Here is a 12768-nt window from a genome sequence, read left to right as displayed (position 1 = left end):
AACATTTGCAAAGCACAGCTGAGCCGGGATGAAGTTATTCCTTTGGTAAGAGATAGGCTGATTGATAGTACAAAAATTTAAACAGCTGACTTTCTTAGAAGAAAGAAAAATATTCTGATTATATGTATGATTTTGAAACCTTCATTACTGCTGCATCACATAGAAATCTTATACCCCAATTAGGAACAAAAATTAATAAACTGTTTTATAAACTGTCTAAAAGTCCTAATGTAAAAACTTATCTATTATCAGGTAAACGGATGATGAAAATGCGGTTGAAGCATTCTACATAATAAGTTACCTTATTGCTAAAAGAGGCAAACAATACAATTGCTGAGAATCTAATACTATGTAATGCATGTTTGGAGGTGAAACGTTATTCTCTTCTCCAACAACACAATTTGTTGGAGAAACAAGGATTCTTCTCATGGCTTTTGAGTCAACAGTAAATGAGAATAAAAAATAATATCTTTTCTGTATATGTTGATGAGAGCACCTTGTGGATTGATTGTTTTAAGACTGAGTTTTAATTTTGTTTTAAATTTAGTATTTAGAAAGTTATGTATTAATTTATTTAAAGATAATAATGGGCTTAATATTATTTTTACTGTAGCAAAGCACTATTTCAAGAATGCTTAAGCTTTTAGGATGTAGAGACATTAGGTATCTTTTGGAAGCAGGCAAGATGGAAATTTAGCAATGCCTTCGCCAGGAATCGAACCGCAGACCTCTGGAATACGCGCCCAGCGTGCAGACCACCACACCACGAAGGCATGCTAGGAAGGCGGGGGAAAATACCTTATAAGGATAGGTCTAGATTTCATCAATGTTGAATAAATTTATCAATTCACTCATTTTTTTCATTTTCATTTCAGAAAAATTGGTATTCAAAATAATTATGGTAAATCAGTAACATTATTTTTTTTAAAGTAAGTCTTATCGCTGTATTTATTTGCAATAAGTAATGTAATAACCAGTCTTTGTTTCATTATATTTTTTGACCTTATTTATCACAATTAATTTTATGTACTATATTACGGGAGTACTGTAAGAGGGGAGGGAAGGGTCATAGTTCTAAAATGGAAAATTAGGGGGTGAAAGAAAAGGTTTAGAACAGCTGCTCTAGATTGTTGATTTCAGCTGTCATTTTTTCGCTCATACCAGGATTATCTGATAGAACAGCTTCCTCTGCCCTTCATCATTACTGATGATTTTAATGGCCGTAACCCTGTATGAGGAATTAGAAATGCTAACAATACGACTTCACGTGATCATTTAGGTTCGCGGAGTTTTGTGTCATGTTCTGATTATTTCAGTTTATTATGGATTTCATGATTACATGAGTTATGCACGAGTTCATTATGGATTTCATAACTGTACAAAACTTTCAGGATTGAGCTTATCAACGGATTCCAATGGATTTGTCAAAGGATAAATAGCAGCAGTGGTTGATAAGCTATCATTATGGAAAGAAGTTAGAACGGCATATTTATTTGATTTTATGCAACCTGTTGTTTATTTCTGTTGTTCTAAATCAAATGACTGAATAACTAGAAGCGAAAAAGGCAGTTTTCACCCGGTGAAGATGTCATTAAGCAGCAAAAGTGTAATTGTTTCTTGATATCTACCCTCATCTCCAGATCTGGCATATATTAACTACTTTCTGTTTCAGAAACTTAGCTGTCACCTGAAATATCATCATTCTGAGAGCGTTTAGAAAAGTAAGAGTGATAAGATAAACAGCGTTTCAGAAGTTGACCATAAAGTAATTCAGGAATTTTCTTAACGTGCCAAGCGTTAAGTAGTATCATAAGTAATGCATGCAAAAGGCTAAACACAATGATAAGGAGTATTTGCTGTTATCTAAGTATCACATATAGGACTACAATTTGGAGCTGTCGTCTTTTATGCATATCGTTTTGCTTTGTTGTATTATCAGTGTCAGTAAGCGTTTTTGTGTATTGCTTTTCAGAGTAGTTCATAGGAGCCTAAATCATATTGTTTTTAATACGTGCTCTCTTAAATTAACAATAAATGTGCATTTATTAATTAAATGAAAAAATATCAGTGATTTAAATGAAATGAAAGCAAGAGTGTACGAAAGAATTGAAAGCAACTGAAGAAAACATGCCGGTAGTTCAACTAATACAGAGACAGATAACGACCGAATGTGGCAGAAAGAACTGTGACAAAATGAAAATTTAATATGAAACAGAAATATTTCATATTAGATATTCTGATATGAAATATTTTAAAAGAGAAACTTCTGAACCTGCAGGCATTTAATAGATTAAACGATGTGAAATCAAAACTCTTCTCATCTTGAGGAAAGTAATAATAACAATATGTGGAAGAAGGAGACAGGAATTTCTTTTGCAAAAGGGGAATATAATAAAATGTATACTGTATGAAATAATTACTTGCATAATCACCACTGAATTTGCCTAATGCAATACCTTAATTATAGAAAGAACATCTTGCATAATTATCTCCTACACAACTTCAGTTAACACATATATCTTCAATATTTCGGATTTTGAAATCTCGGGATTTGTATGCAAATCAAAACATTCTGAAGACCAAAGAATAGTATAATTATTAGAAATATAAGACGAAAATACGTATTATGCTTTCAAATCATCACTATATTCGAACACTTCTCTCAGAAGCAACTATAAATGAATGTTTCCCTGCAACACGTATTCCCACTAGAGCAGAATACTGTTATAGCAGGTTCAGATTATTAATTTTAGACTTTTAAATAACTCATCTTTCTCTCAGTTTGGAAATTTGTTTTCCAGTTCAAAATTGCGCTAAATCCGAAAGATTCGTATTTACTGAGACGTTTTGCTTATTGATAATACGTCTGGAAGTTTGCTGTACCTTTTGATTCAACATCTTGCAGACAGGCTGATAAGAACGTACTGATTCGAAAGACTTTCAATGATACTACCACTTCTGTTCGAAAAAAAAAAACATGTTATTATGAAAAGAAATTTGTTATCGATAAGGATTAAGCACAGCACAAAACAGAGGCCTTCAACTTGTATTCATGTTACTCATATAGTATTACAAATGAGAATTACCAATGCATTACACAAACATCAGTATATTTACACAACAATGCAGTATTACACAAACATCAGAATATTTACACAACAATGCAGTATTACACAAAACATCAGAATTCATGATTTCCCCCCTCTTTCCGTTTCTATAATTTTTCTGATGAGCTTCCGAAAGTCTAAGTAGAAGTTTAACTGATGGATTAGTGATATTACTGAGCAGAAGACTTCATTGACCATATTCGTTTCGTGTCTTTAACGCATCTGCGGCTATTACGGCTTCTGAATGCAAAATTTAGCATTTTTTTAAACATATATTACTGAATTTGGTGTTTAAAACTGTTTTATAAAAAGGGAATCATCGTACGAATTTCATGTTTTTAGTTTAAAATAATTCACTGGTCGCGTAGAATGGTCGTAGTTTTCTCCAACGTTGTCACGTAAATACGGATCTGTTTCTATTAGAAATTCCTCCCCGAAGGCTTTCCTTTCCTTAGGCAGGCAACACTTGTTCACTTTGCCTTAATGTTAAACCTGTCATGCTCACCTTCAAACTGTTTAAAGATTTTCTGTCATTATCATTCTAGAAAGTCATGACTAAATTTGCATTCACCTTAATTTTTCAACTTAGTGTTGAAATTGGAATAGCAGTTCATTCTTATTCATTCTCAATTAAGTATTTAGATTACAAAATAAATCTTCAGTTTTGCATGGAATGGAATGACCAAAAAGGATGATATGGAATGGAAGGAATGGAATGATGAAATGAAATGATAAAATCCATATCAAGGAAACAACTTACACAAGAGAGAACTAAAAATAATATTTATGCAAATAAAGATGTGTCTTTCCGAGTTCGATTTCGTGCTGGAATGCTATGTAGGTCAATGTGCTTAATTTCAACAAAGCTTCTTTGTTACAAAATTATCAAGACTAGTTTATTGTGTATTCATGTGTGTTAATTTCAGATAAGGGCTTGCATTTTTACCGATTTTTGGTCGATGTGTCTTTTTGATATAACATAAAATATTCACCATTATAGTATATAAAGGCTTTCGATAATGGGCGGTTGAATTGAATTTTAACTTGTACGTGCTGTTACAGTGAAGTTTGAAATAAGAGAAATGGTTTTATTTAATACCTGCGAATGTTCATTTTATATTTCCGGATTTTAATAGTCCGCCTCTGGTTTCCAATTAATGGTAACTACAAAGCAAACTGAAAGTTTTAGAGACGGAAGTATATTCTTGTCAGCTCCATGATCTTATATTGTCAGTATGAAGGAAACCTGGAAAAGTTTAAAGGTCCTTCTAAACGATGGACCAGTATAATATGTATGATTATGATTATTTAAATGTGTAGTTATTCTTTGAACTTCCAGTGAGCTAGTTTCCTTTGCGAATGGAACAGCAGAAACAGGAAGAATTGCTACACCATTATTATACCCATTCTTCAAAATAACGAGCATTAAGAAAGTTAAATATCGTGAGCAGACACTTATGGAACTTCAAAAAAAAAAAAAAAAAAAAAAAAAAAAAAAAAAAAAAAAAAAAAAAAAATACACCTTCCTTTTAATAACTTCATGAAAACCGTTATTCTACGGATACAAATAAGTGATGGTGAAATCAGAGAACGTATTTCTGCGGGGCCATAAATTAGAAAGTGTTTTGTGTGTTAGATAAATTTGAGTAATAGTTGGTTCCAGAAAAACAGGCTACATGTCAGTCATGCAAGAATTTTTGCAAAATTTTCCTACGGTAAACATAAGCAGAGAACTACCCAAAAATAATTGAGGGTCATTTGAAGTCATGTAAATTTATGATACGAAGCTTGGCTGTGAAAATTCACATTTTTGCATTCTCATCGAGAATTTTTTTTTTCCCTTCCGATTTCGAAGCTGTTGGAAATTTGCTTAATGAGTGCTTTTATAGGAAATTTCTGATACTGAAGAAGGGTCTGGTTCCAATATGCTTTTAGACATTTCTATTTCGGTAATTTGCATCTTTCATACTAATTTAAATTTAGGGCTTTCATGACTAAAGCCTGTAGGAAAGTGGCCCACCTCGCAGTCGTGAAACTTCACAGTCATGAATGCCAACGGGAAGTAAAGTTTCACCGAAAATTTAAAATTCGTTTAAAGTTCGCATATAAAGAAGCCCTCTTGGAGAAGAAAAACATCTATACAGTTTAGTATATCATGCAATAATATTACGACTATCGGATGTAATAATTAATATTACATTATATAATAATTATTATCAAGAGAACAGAAAACACACGCACAGAATAGAGCAATATTACGTTATATGGCAATCATTTTGAACAGGGCAATTTAGTTTTCGACATAAATGAGCTTTAAACAAGCATTTGATTATTCTGATGACTAATTGAATTAATATTAAAACATTTTAACTTTTATAGTTTGGCTAATTTAAATTTTTGCTAGCATGTGCTTTAATAAAATGTTATATATAGTTAAAAAAAGCGACAATGTTTCTGATATCAATACAAAAGTACTTATACATTAAAAGTATGATAAATGGAACACCTAAATAGAGTTGAATTGAATTTTTATATCGTGTAAATATACTTGGAAAATATGCCTATCATCATTGACCCTTCTATCTTGTTTAATTAATGATAACCATTTGGATTTCAAAAAACGTGTGTTTAGTATGAATGAGCTGTTTTGTTTCCTCAGCGGATGAGTAGCTAGTTTCAATCGTAAATTTTCTCTTTCTTTTCCTATTATTCAATTAAAAAATAAGGAGTGTGTTTGTGAATTTTTCCATTACCATTTAAATGTTGTAAAACTATTGCTATTTCAGTTGTAAAAACTAGTTGTTAACCACAACCAAACTTATCAGTGTCAAAAAACAGTGAGCAACATTCGGAGACAATTTCAAATTTCGTTTTTGTTTTCAGAGTTCCATCACTAGAGACGTCACGGAAGAGTATCCATGGCTGTAAGGTATCAAGATGAGCGATGTCCCGTAGGAATAGAGTACTGCTGCGGGCATTCATAAATGGCAGAGACACTTGTTGAAGGACTTCATAAATGACCATTGTGCTGCCAAACTGCTAATGGTGAAGACACCCGGTGATCAGGCATCATACGAAATCGCATCTCATACATGACATTAATCAATCTGGATGTGTGACAACAAAAGCTTTATCTTGGCGGTGACTTAATTATCTTCATGCACGGATGCGTCGATCATCACACCAAAATAAAAGTGAGACTCGTCATTAAAGATTATTAGCAGCCATTCAACGCGGCTCTACGATGTCTTCTCACAGCCCCATGCCAGTTTTTTTTATTTTTATTTATTTATTTATTTTTTTATAGTGATATTATGTGTGGTGTTAGGGGTAGTCATCTTAATAGTCTGCATTCCTGCGTAGTCCAGAGGTATGCAGCTGACCGTTAATGGTATTAGTATTCACAGGATGCTGCAGAAAAGGGATCGCTGCTTGATGAATCTTCACACTCATGGTAGAGTGGGTGACTCGGACATGTCGGGCAACTCTTTAGTCTTCCCTCATTGCTGACTCTAGAGCTCCCAGCTGTATGTTTGGATGAATGTCTTACTGAATCCAGTCCCGCCGACATCGTTGCATCGGTAACATTTGCGCGACTAATATGGCGCGTAATACGATGAAATGGCTATCTATCTTCATGCAATTCTATGAAGCGACTGCATCTTCGAACCTGTCTAACTGTTTAAATTGCTATCGAATTTGTCTCTGCACTTCAAACTGATTATTTCAATGAAACAACCATAGTTAAAACATATATATAAAGTTTATATCGGGACGACATTTTATAGTGTGACACTTGTGAAGATAAGCCTTGTCCTTGTTGACGTAGGCGGACGGGTATGATGAAATTTGAATTATTTTCATACCTAACAGTGACTAACTTATATGCCTGACTTCAATCAGGTAGTTCGCTCATTTGGCAGATGCAACATTTTCTTTTGACGATTAGTATGTTTTCTGACGTTTAACTTTCTGCAATTATAAAAATTTTTAATATAAACTCCCATGAGGAGATTATAAATATTCCGAAAAATTATACACTTTCTCTTAGGACCTTGCTTTATTACAGTATCTTTTAAGTTATTATCTAACTCGGCCCACTAGTGGCCGACCGGTAGTCACTGAACACTGGCACTCAGTCTGAGGTTTGAATCCCGCGAACCGGTAGGCTGCATGGGAGTTTTCCCATGTGTAAAAATGTATACAAGCCAGTTTCCCTTAGAAAGTCAAAGTCCTCCAGGAAGGCATCCCTTCCTTAGGCAGCTAGGTCAAATAATAACCATAGTCTAATAAACCACACCTATCATTTAACTCATTTTTAGAAGTTGATATTAGGAGTTGATCATCAAAGTGAGAATAGGCTAAACGAGAGATTAATCAGTTGCAATTTTACCAATCGATTAAATTCTTTTTCCCGTAATCGAATTTTTAATAGGTTTGAAAAAATGCATAGTTTTTAACAAGTCGAGAAATAGTATTTTTCAAATCTTATATTAAACGTGTAGATTAAAAAGAAATTCTCGAACACATAGAATATATGTCATATATATGCCGTTCTAAAGCGTTTCTTTCTGATGATTAAAACGATCGTTTCTCAGTTTACCAAATTTAATAGAAGAAGCTATAGTATTAAGATGCCAAGATTGAAATCTCTGGTATAACCATACATACGAGAAACAATGAAATCTGGGCTAGATTAGAAATGTAAATTTAAGAAAAGTCTTCAGAAAGACTCTGAGAAAGTAAGGTAAACTAACAGAAAAAGAGAAAATTAAATATTTTCTAGGAGAAATAAAACTAATTTGCGTAGCTGAATATGAAGCTATTTTATGTACACTGCTGGCCATCTAAAACGCGACATCAATATCAAAAGGAATTATCAATGCCATATTTATTGAACGAATAATATAAGGGAGATTCAGATTAAAGCTCCATTCGATTTGTCGAACACGAAGAAATCAGAACTGTGTACAATTGCACGGGTGACAGTAACTGCTGATATACAAGTATGATTACGGTAAAGGTCGGCCTTTTAGATTTCGGTCTCTTGGGTCTGCCTCTGGATAATAGCGTAATTCGTGTATGAATAGCTAACGCTGCTTGGGTCTGAGTCTCGTCTTTAGTGCAATGCCGATACCCAGCCTTCAACGTACTATTACAACCGTATAGCCTCGGGGTATGCAGTCAATGGTAACTGCAACAATTGGCGCTTTGCAAATGTTTCCTCTTCTGCAGAAAACTTAAAATGTTATGTGTTAACGCAGGATGTTCTGCAACAGACTCTAATTTTTAAACTGGGATTCTTGATGGTTGTTGTTAGATACATCGCTGCAGTGCTCATAATATGCCTGTCCTCTCGTACGACAGAGTATCTCGGTTAGTGTACTCATTCCCGTTCGATCGGTAGGTCTCTCCTAAATCCACTAATCACATGTCCGCATCATTTCGTCCAACAGAAGTACTGATTTTTCGGAAAAATTTTCGCAGTCTCTAATAAGTCACAATTCTTCCTCCATCAACTTCAGAAACTTAAATGAATGATTAATTGCCTTTTTTTGGGGGGGGGCATACTGATGCTTCCTAAGCAAAAGGAAAGTTGGAAGATACAATTCCATCATTTCAAAAGGGCCTAGATTTAAAATGCTTCTATGTGGCGTTATTGGTGTACGCGATTTACTGTAATGCTAATTATTTGCACGGTCTATCAAGTGTACGAGGTCAACGCATGGTGTAAATTTTAAATATATATTGAATGTCAGCTACAAATTTATTTAATTTTTAATTAAATTTTAATATTCTATAGAGATTTTTGGCTAGGCTTAGCGATAATAGAATGCTCCACCAACTGAGTACAAAATGCTGATAGTCATATAACAGGCAGTACAGCAACTCAGCTGGTGGTAAGTAATATATATTGGATGCTTCCTTCATGGTGTTGCATTTAGGATGGCTAACAATGTAGATTTTTTAAACAATTGGTGAAGTTTCCATGGTGGATTCGAAAAGATGCCAAAATTTGATAAGCTGGAGGAAAACATTTTCATGCTCGAAGCACGTGAATGAAATTATTAGTTCGACTGGCGTTTTTTAACTTGAAGTGTGTGAATAAATTTACATGTTCCATGTTGTAGTTTAGATGCACTTTGTTGTGAAGTTTGTTTATTATCCAACTATAAATGCCAGGAAGTTTTAATATTTTAGCGTTTAATATTCATGCAGAAATTAGCTCAGTTATAGTACTTAAATTTAAATTTTTCAATTTTCTCATCCTTACTACTGTAGTGTTATTTTTACAGTAATATAAAGTACTGCTGAATGGAAAGTCCAATTAATTTTTCAGTGCATTTATTAGTTTGGATTCTATTGCTAGACGATGCAGAATTTTATTTGGAGAAAATACAGTTAATGGATCTGTAGAGCTTATATTTAGATTCCAACAAGTTATTTTATGTTAATCATCTTTCCCATCTCCCTCATTTCAGTTTTTCTTCCAGAATGCAAATTTCTAGCGAGCGTAATATACAAATGCTGTAGATAGAAGACAGTATTTAAAGGAAGATTTTAGAGGGTGGAATCAGAGCGTGTTCTGCCTGCCTGAAGACCACGTTGCTACCTTAATTCTCTTGCTGTATTCTGCGGATCTGCGTTATTCTTGCCATTAGGCCTGTTACGCCGACCTTAGGTCAGCATCAGCTTGTGCGATATTCTGTTTGCGCAGCCGTTATACTGACTTAATTGTCTTAGTTTTGTTAATATATTATCTTTGATTTAAGCATAATTGTTGGCTTCTGTAAGCACGAGTGGTGCCAACTGTTAAATTTTATCTTAGTCAAATTAATATCTTATTTAAATTTTATTTTAGTCAAATAAAAAAAATAATTATGCCCTTATATTTTTTAGTACCACATAGGCAGGAAAAGGGTGTAAAAGGGTCCTTTACACCCTTTTCCTGCCTAAGTAGTACTTAAAAGACATAACGCTAATTCTCTTCATTATTAGAGTTCTCGTAAATTTGAAGTTATCAAAGACCACAAGACGCTACATATCGATAAACTAAATACAGGAAATGAGAAATGAACCCATCTTCTAATCCCACTTGGCAGAAAGACACGTTGTCCATTGCGTGGATTACTTTTTGAATATGATGCCTGTCAAATCATGCCCCCTCTGCACAACACATTTATCTAGGCGGCGTTAGAAGCTTGCCGTAACTCGGGGTAACGTATTCCCTGGGACATTGCCGATGGTAGTTCTGATGCGATCCTTCAACTCAAGAATGGTGATACAACGTGTTCGGAAAACTTCTTGCTTCAGATAGCCCCAAAAGGAAAAGTCTTCACATGAAAGATCAGGTGAGCGAAGCGGCTAGGAAATGTTACCAAAACGGGAAATTACTCTACCTGGAAATGTCTGTCGCAATGGTCCGTCCATCTGGAACTTTCCCATGACGACCCAAGTTGAAATGTTGCCGAAATAGACGCTGGGTAGTAATAACAGAGTAGTTATTCTTGAAATAACTTTCAACAGCAAAGGCACGATGCTGTGCACTCCAACGATCCATATCACTGTCACACTCGAAATGGCAGCTCATTAGTACACGAATGCGGCACGGGCTAGCGCGCATTCATGCAGGACGTCATTGTACTACGCAAGTTAAATTACGCTATGAACGCTGCCGCACCCTGTATATGTAATGGTATATTTTTAATCTGTAATGATATTTTTAAATCAAATAATTAAATTAAATTCTAATCATATTCCTAAATAATGTGTTGGCGATTCTCTACCCAAATTGCATTCCGGTTTCTAATTTTTGGCGAAATCATTTCTTTCTTGTAAATTATATTATTAACCTATTGGCACCCACCAAATCGCCAAACTCATGAATGTGTCATATTATGTAAAGTCCTTATAGAACACTCTGATGAGAAAATAACGTCACCTCGTGATCACAATTAACGCTGCTGATTGGATTAGCATCATGACGCTCACATATCTATAAATAGGGCTTCTTTTCAATGTACAAGAGGAATGCTTGGGAGATGGATGCTAAAATAAACATATCACTTTATATTCGGAACATTGTCTCATTTCTGTTCCCCCGATTGTTGCAATAAAAACGGAAGGTGCGCAACTAGATGTTATGGCAATCCCATATACAAAATTTCAGTCCGTACGTCTAACGTTTAATCGCTTTTGAGTTATGCACGATACATACATATATGCATACTTACGTACGTACTGATGTCTCGGAAATATTCCTTCTTAATCCATTTTCAGTCCAATTTACAATCCGTTTTGGAAAAAAGAGTCCTTTATTCTGCCCTAAGTACAGATGTCAGGCAAAAGAAAAAAAAAATCTGAAAGGTTTCAGATGTTAAATTACGTCCAAAGGGGCGTTTCTTTAACGCTTTGTGTGTTACCTTTATTTATTAAATATCATGTTCTTTGTACTTAAAACATAAAATTCAGTTCAATAGCAATGTCGAGAGATAATTTTAAAATAAGCCTATCTTTAGAATTTCCGATACACAGTTCCGCGCGCTAGAGATAAAAAGGTTTTTTCTTCCTCGTAGAGTGTTGACATTGCTCGCTTTGAAATCCTTCAGTTTGTTAATCAAAAATTCGTTTTACACAATATGAAATCGATAATAAAACTAATTCCAAATTTCAAACTTGGTCTTCCACATGCCCATATTCGTAGAAAGATTACGCCGTTCAAAATTCGATGGCTCTATGTACCCTTGTTTTATCACAACGCGAGAAATATACATACATTTATGCATATTTTTCATTATTTAATTGCTTTAAATATAATGCAGGACTCTAACATTTGGTGGCAATAGTTTGAAAAGGGAAACGGTCATATATAGTGATTTGACGCAAAATCGCAAAACGAAAACAATAGTCCTTCAGGGACAAAGCCACTTTGGACTATCCAAATGGATTCGGAAGCTGTCAAAATGGATATTTCCGTTGAAATATGATACCCGAAATTTTTCACAATTACGATACATCCTTTACTTCTTACAAGGAAGTAAAATTCGGTAATATTCTTTGCTGCACTTTAGTTTTCCAAAAAATGAAAAAGTGGTTTCGAATGAAGTGGCAGTACGTCCTATACAGATTTCAATGCAATTTTTACACAATAAAAACGCAGTAGAAGGAATATTGTAAGAAAAGGAAACATTTAAAATTGTAATCAGTTAGTTTACTATAATTTTAATTGTAAGAATAATTCCATTTTCTGTGTATCGCAATCAAACGCAGGAGTAAACTCTCTGTTTTCTGTAATATAATAACTCATCAGTTTGTGAAAAATGCAAAATTGCAGGAACCATCAGTATCGCGTTTCAAGTAAATATCAAACGGTAAACAAAGTAAAGCAATGTTTTAAGAGATACATTCAAATGGTGGGGCTCTACATGCTAAAATCCTCAGTTAACCGGTCGCCCCATCATCGTTGCAAAAGTGCATGACTTTATAAGGTATTTTCTCCCTCCTTACCTTCGTGGTGTAATTGGAAGTATACTCGACGCGCATTCGAGAGGTCAGAAGTTCGAAGGAACTGCGGATTTCTTCAGTTTCCTAACATCGAAAAATCCTAATGACTCTACAAAGTGATTAACGGTAAAAAAATGTTAAGATGATATTGCTTAGG

General features: G+C 34.3%; 1 protein-coding gene across 1 annotated transcript in view; it reads right to left on the bottom strand.

The window, feature by feature from the left end:
• Positions 1–12768, bottom strand: part of LOC118184606 (basic phospholipase A2 Ts-G6D49-like) — a 94656-nt gene that overhangs the window by 66712 nt on the left and 15176 nt on the right. The gene's annotated exons all lie outside the window — the stretch shown is intronic.

This window comes from Stegodyphus dumicola, chromosome X1, assembly GCF_044657685.1.
Source record: "Stegodyphus dumicola isolate Sdum_Otavi_A_Nest chromosome X1, ASM4465768v1".
Lineage (NCBI taxonomy): Eukaryota > Metazoa > Arthropoda > Arachnida > Araneae > Eresidae > Stegodyphus > Stegodyphus dumicola.
This window is presented reverse-complemented; position numbering and strand designations above follow the sequence as displayed.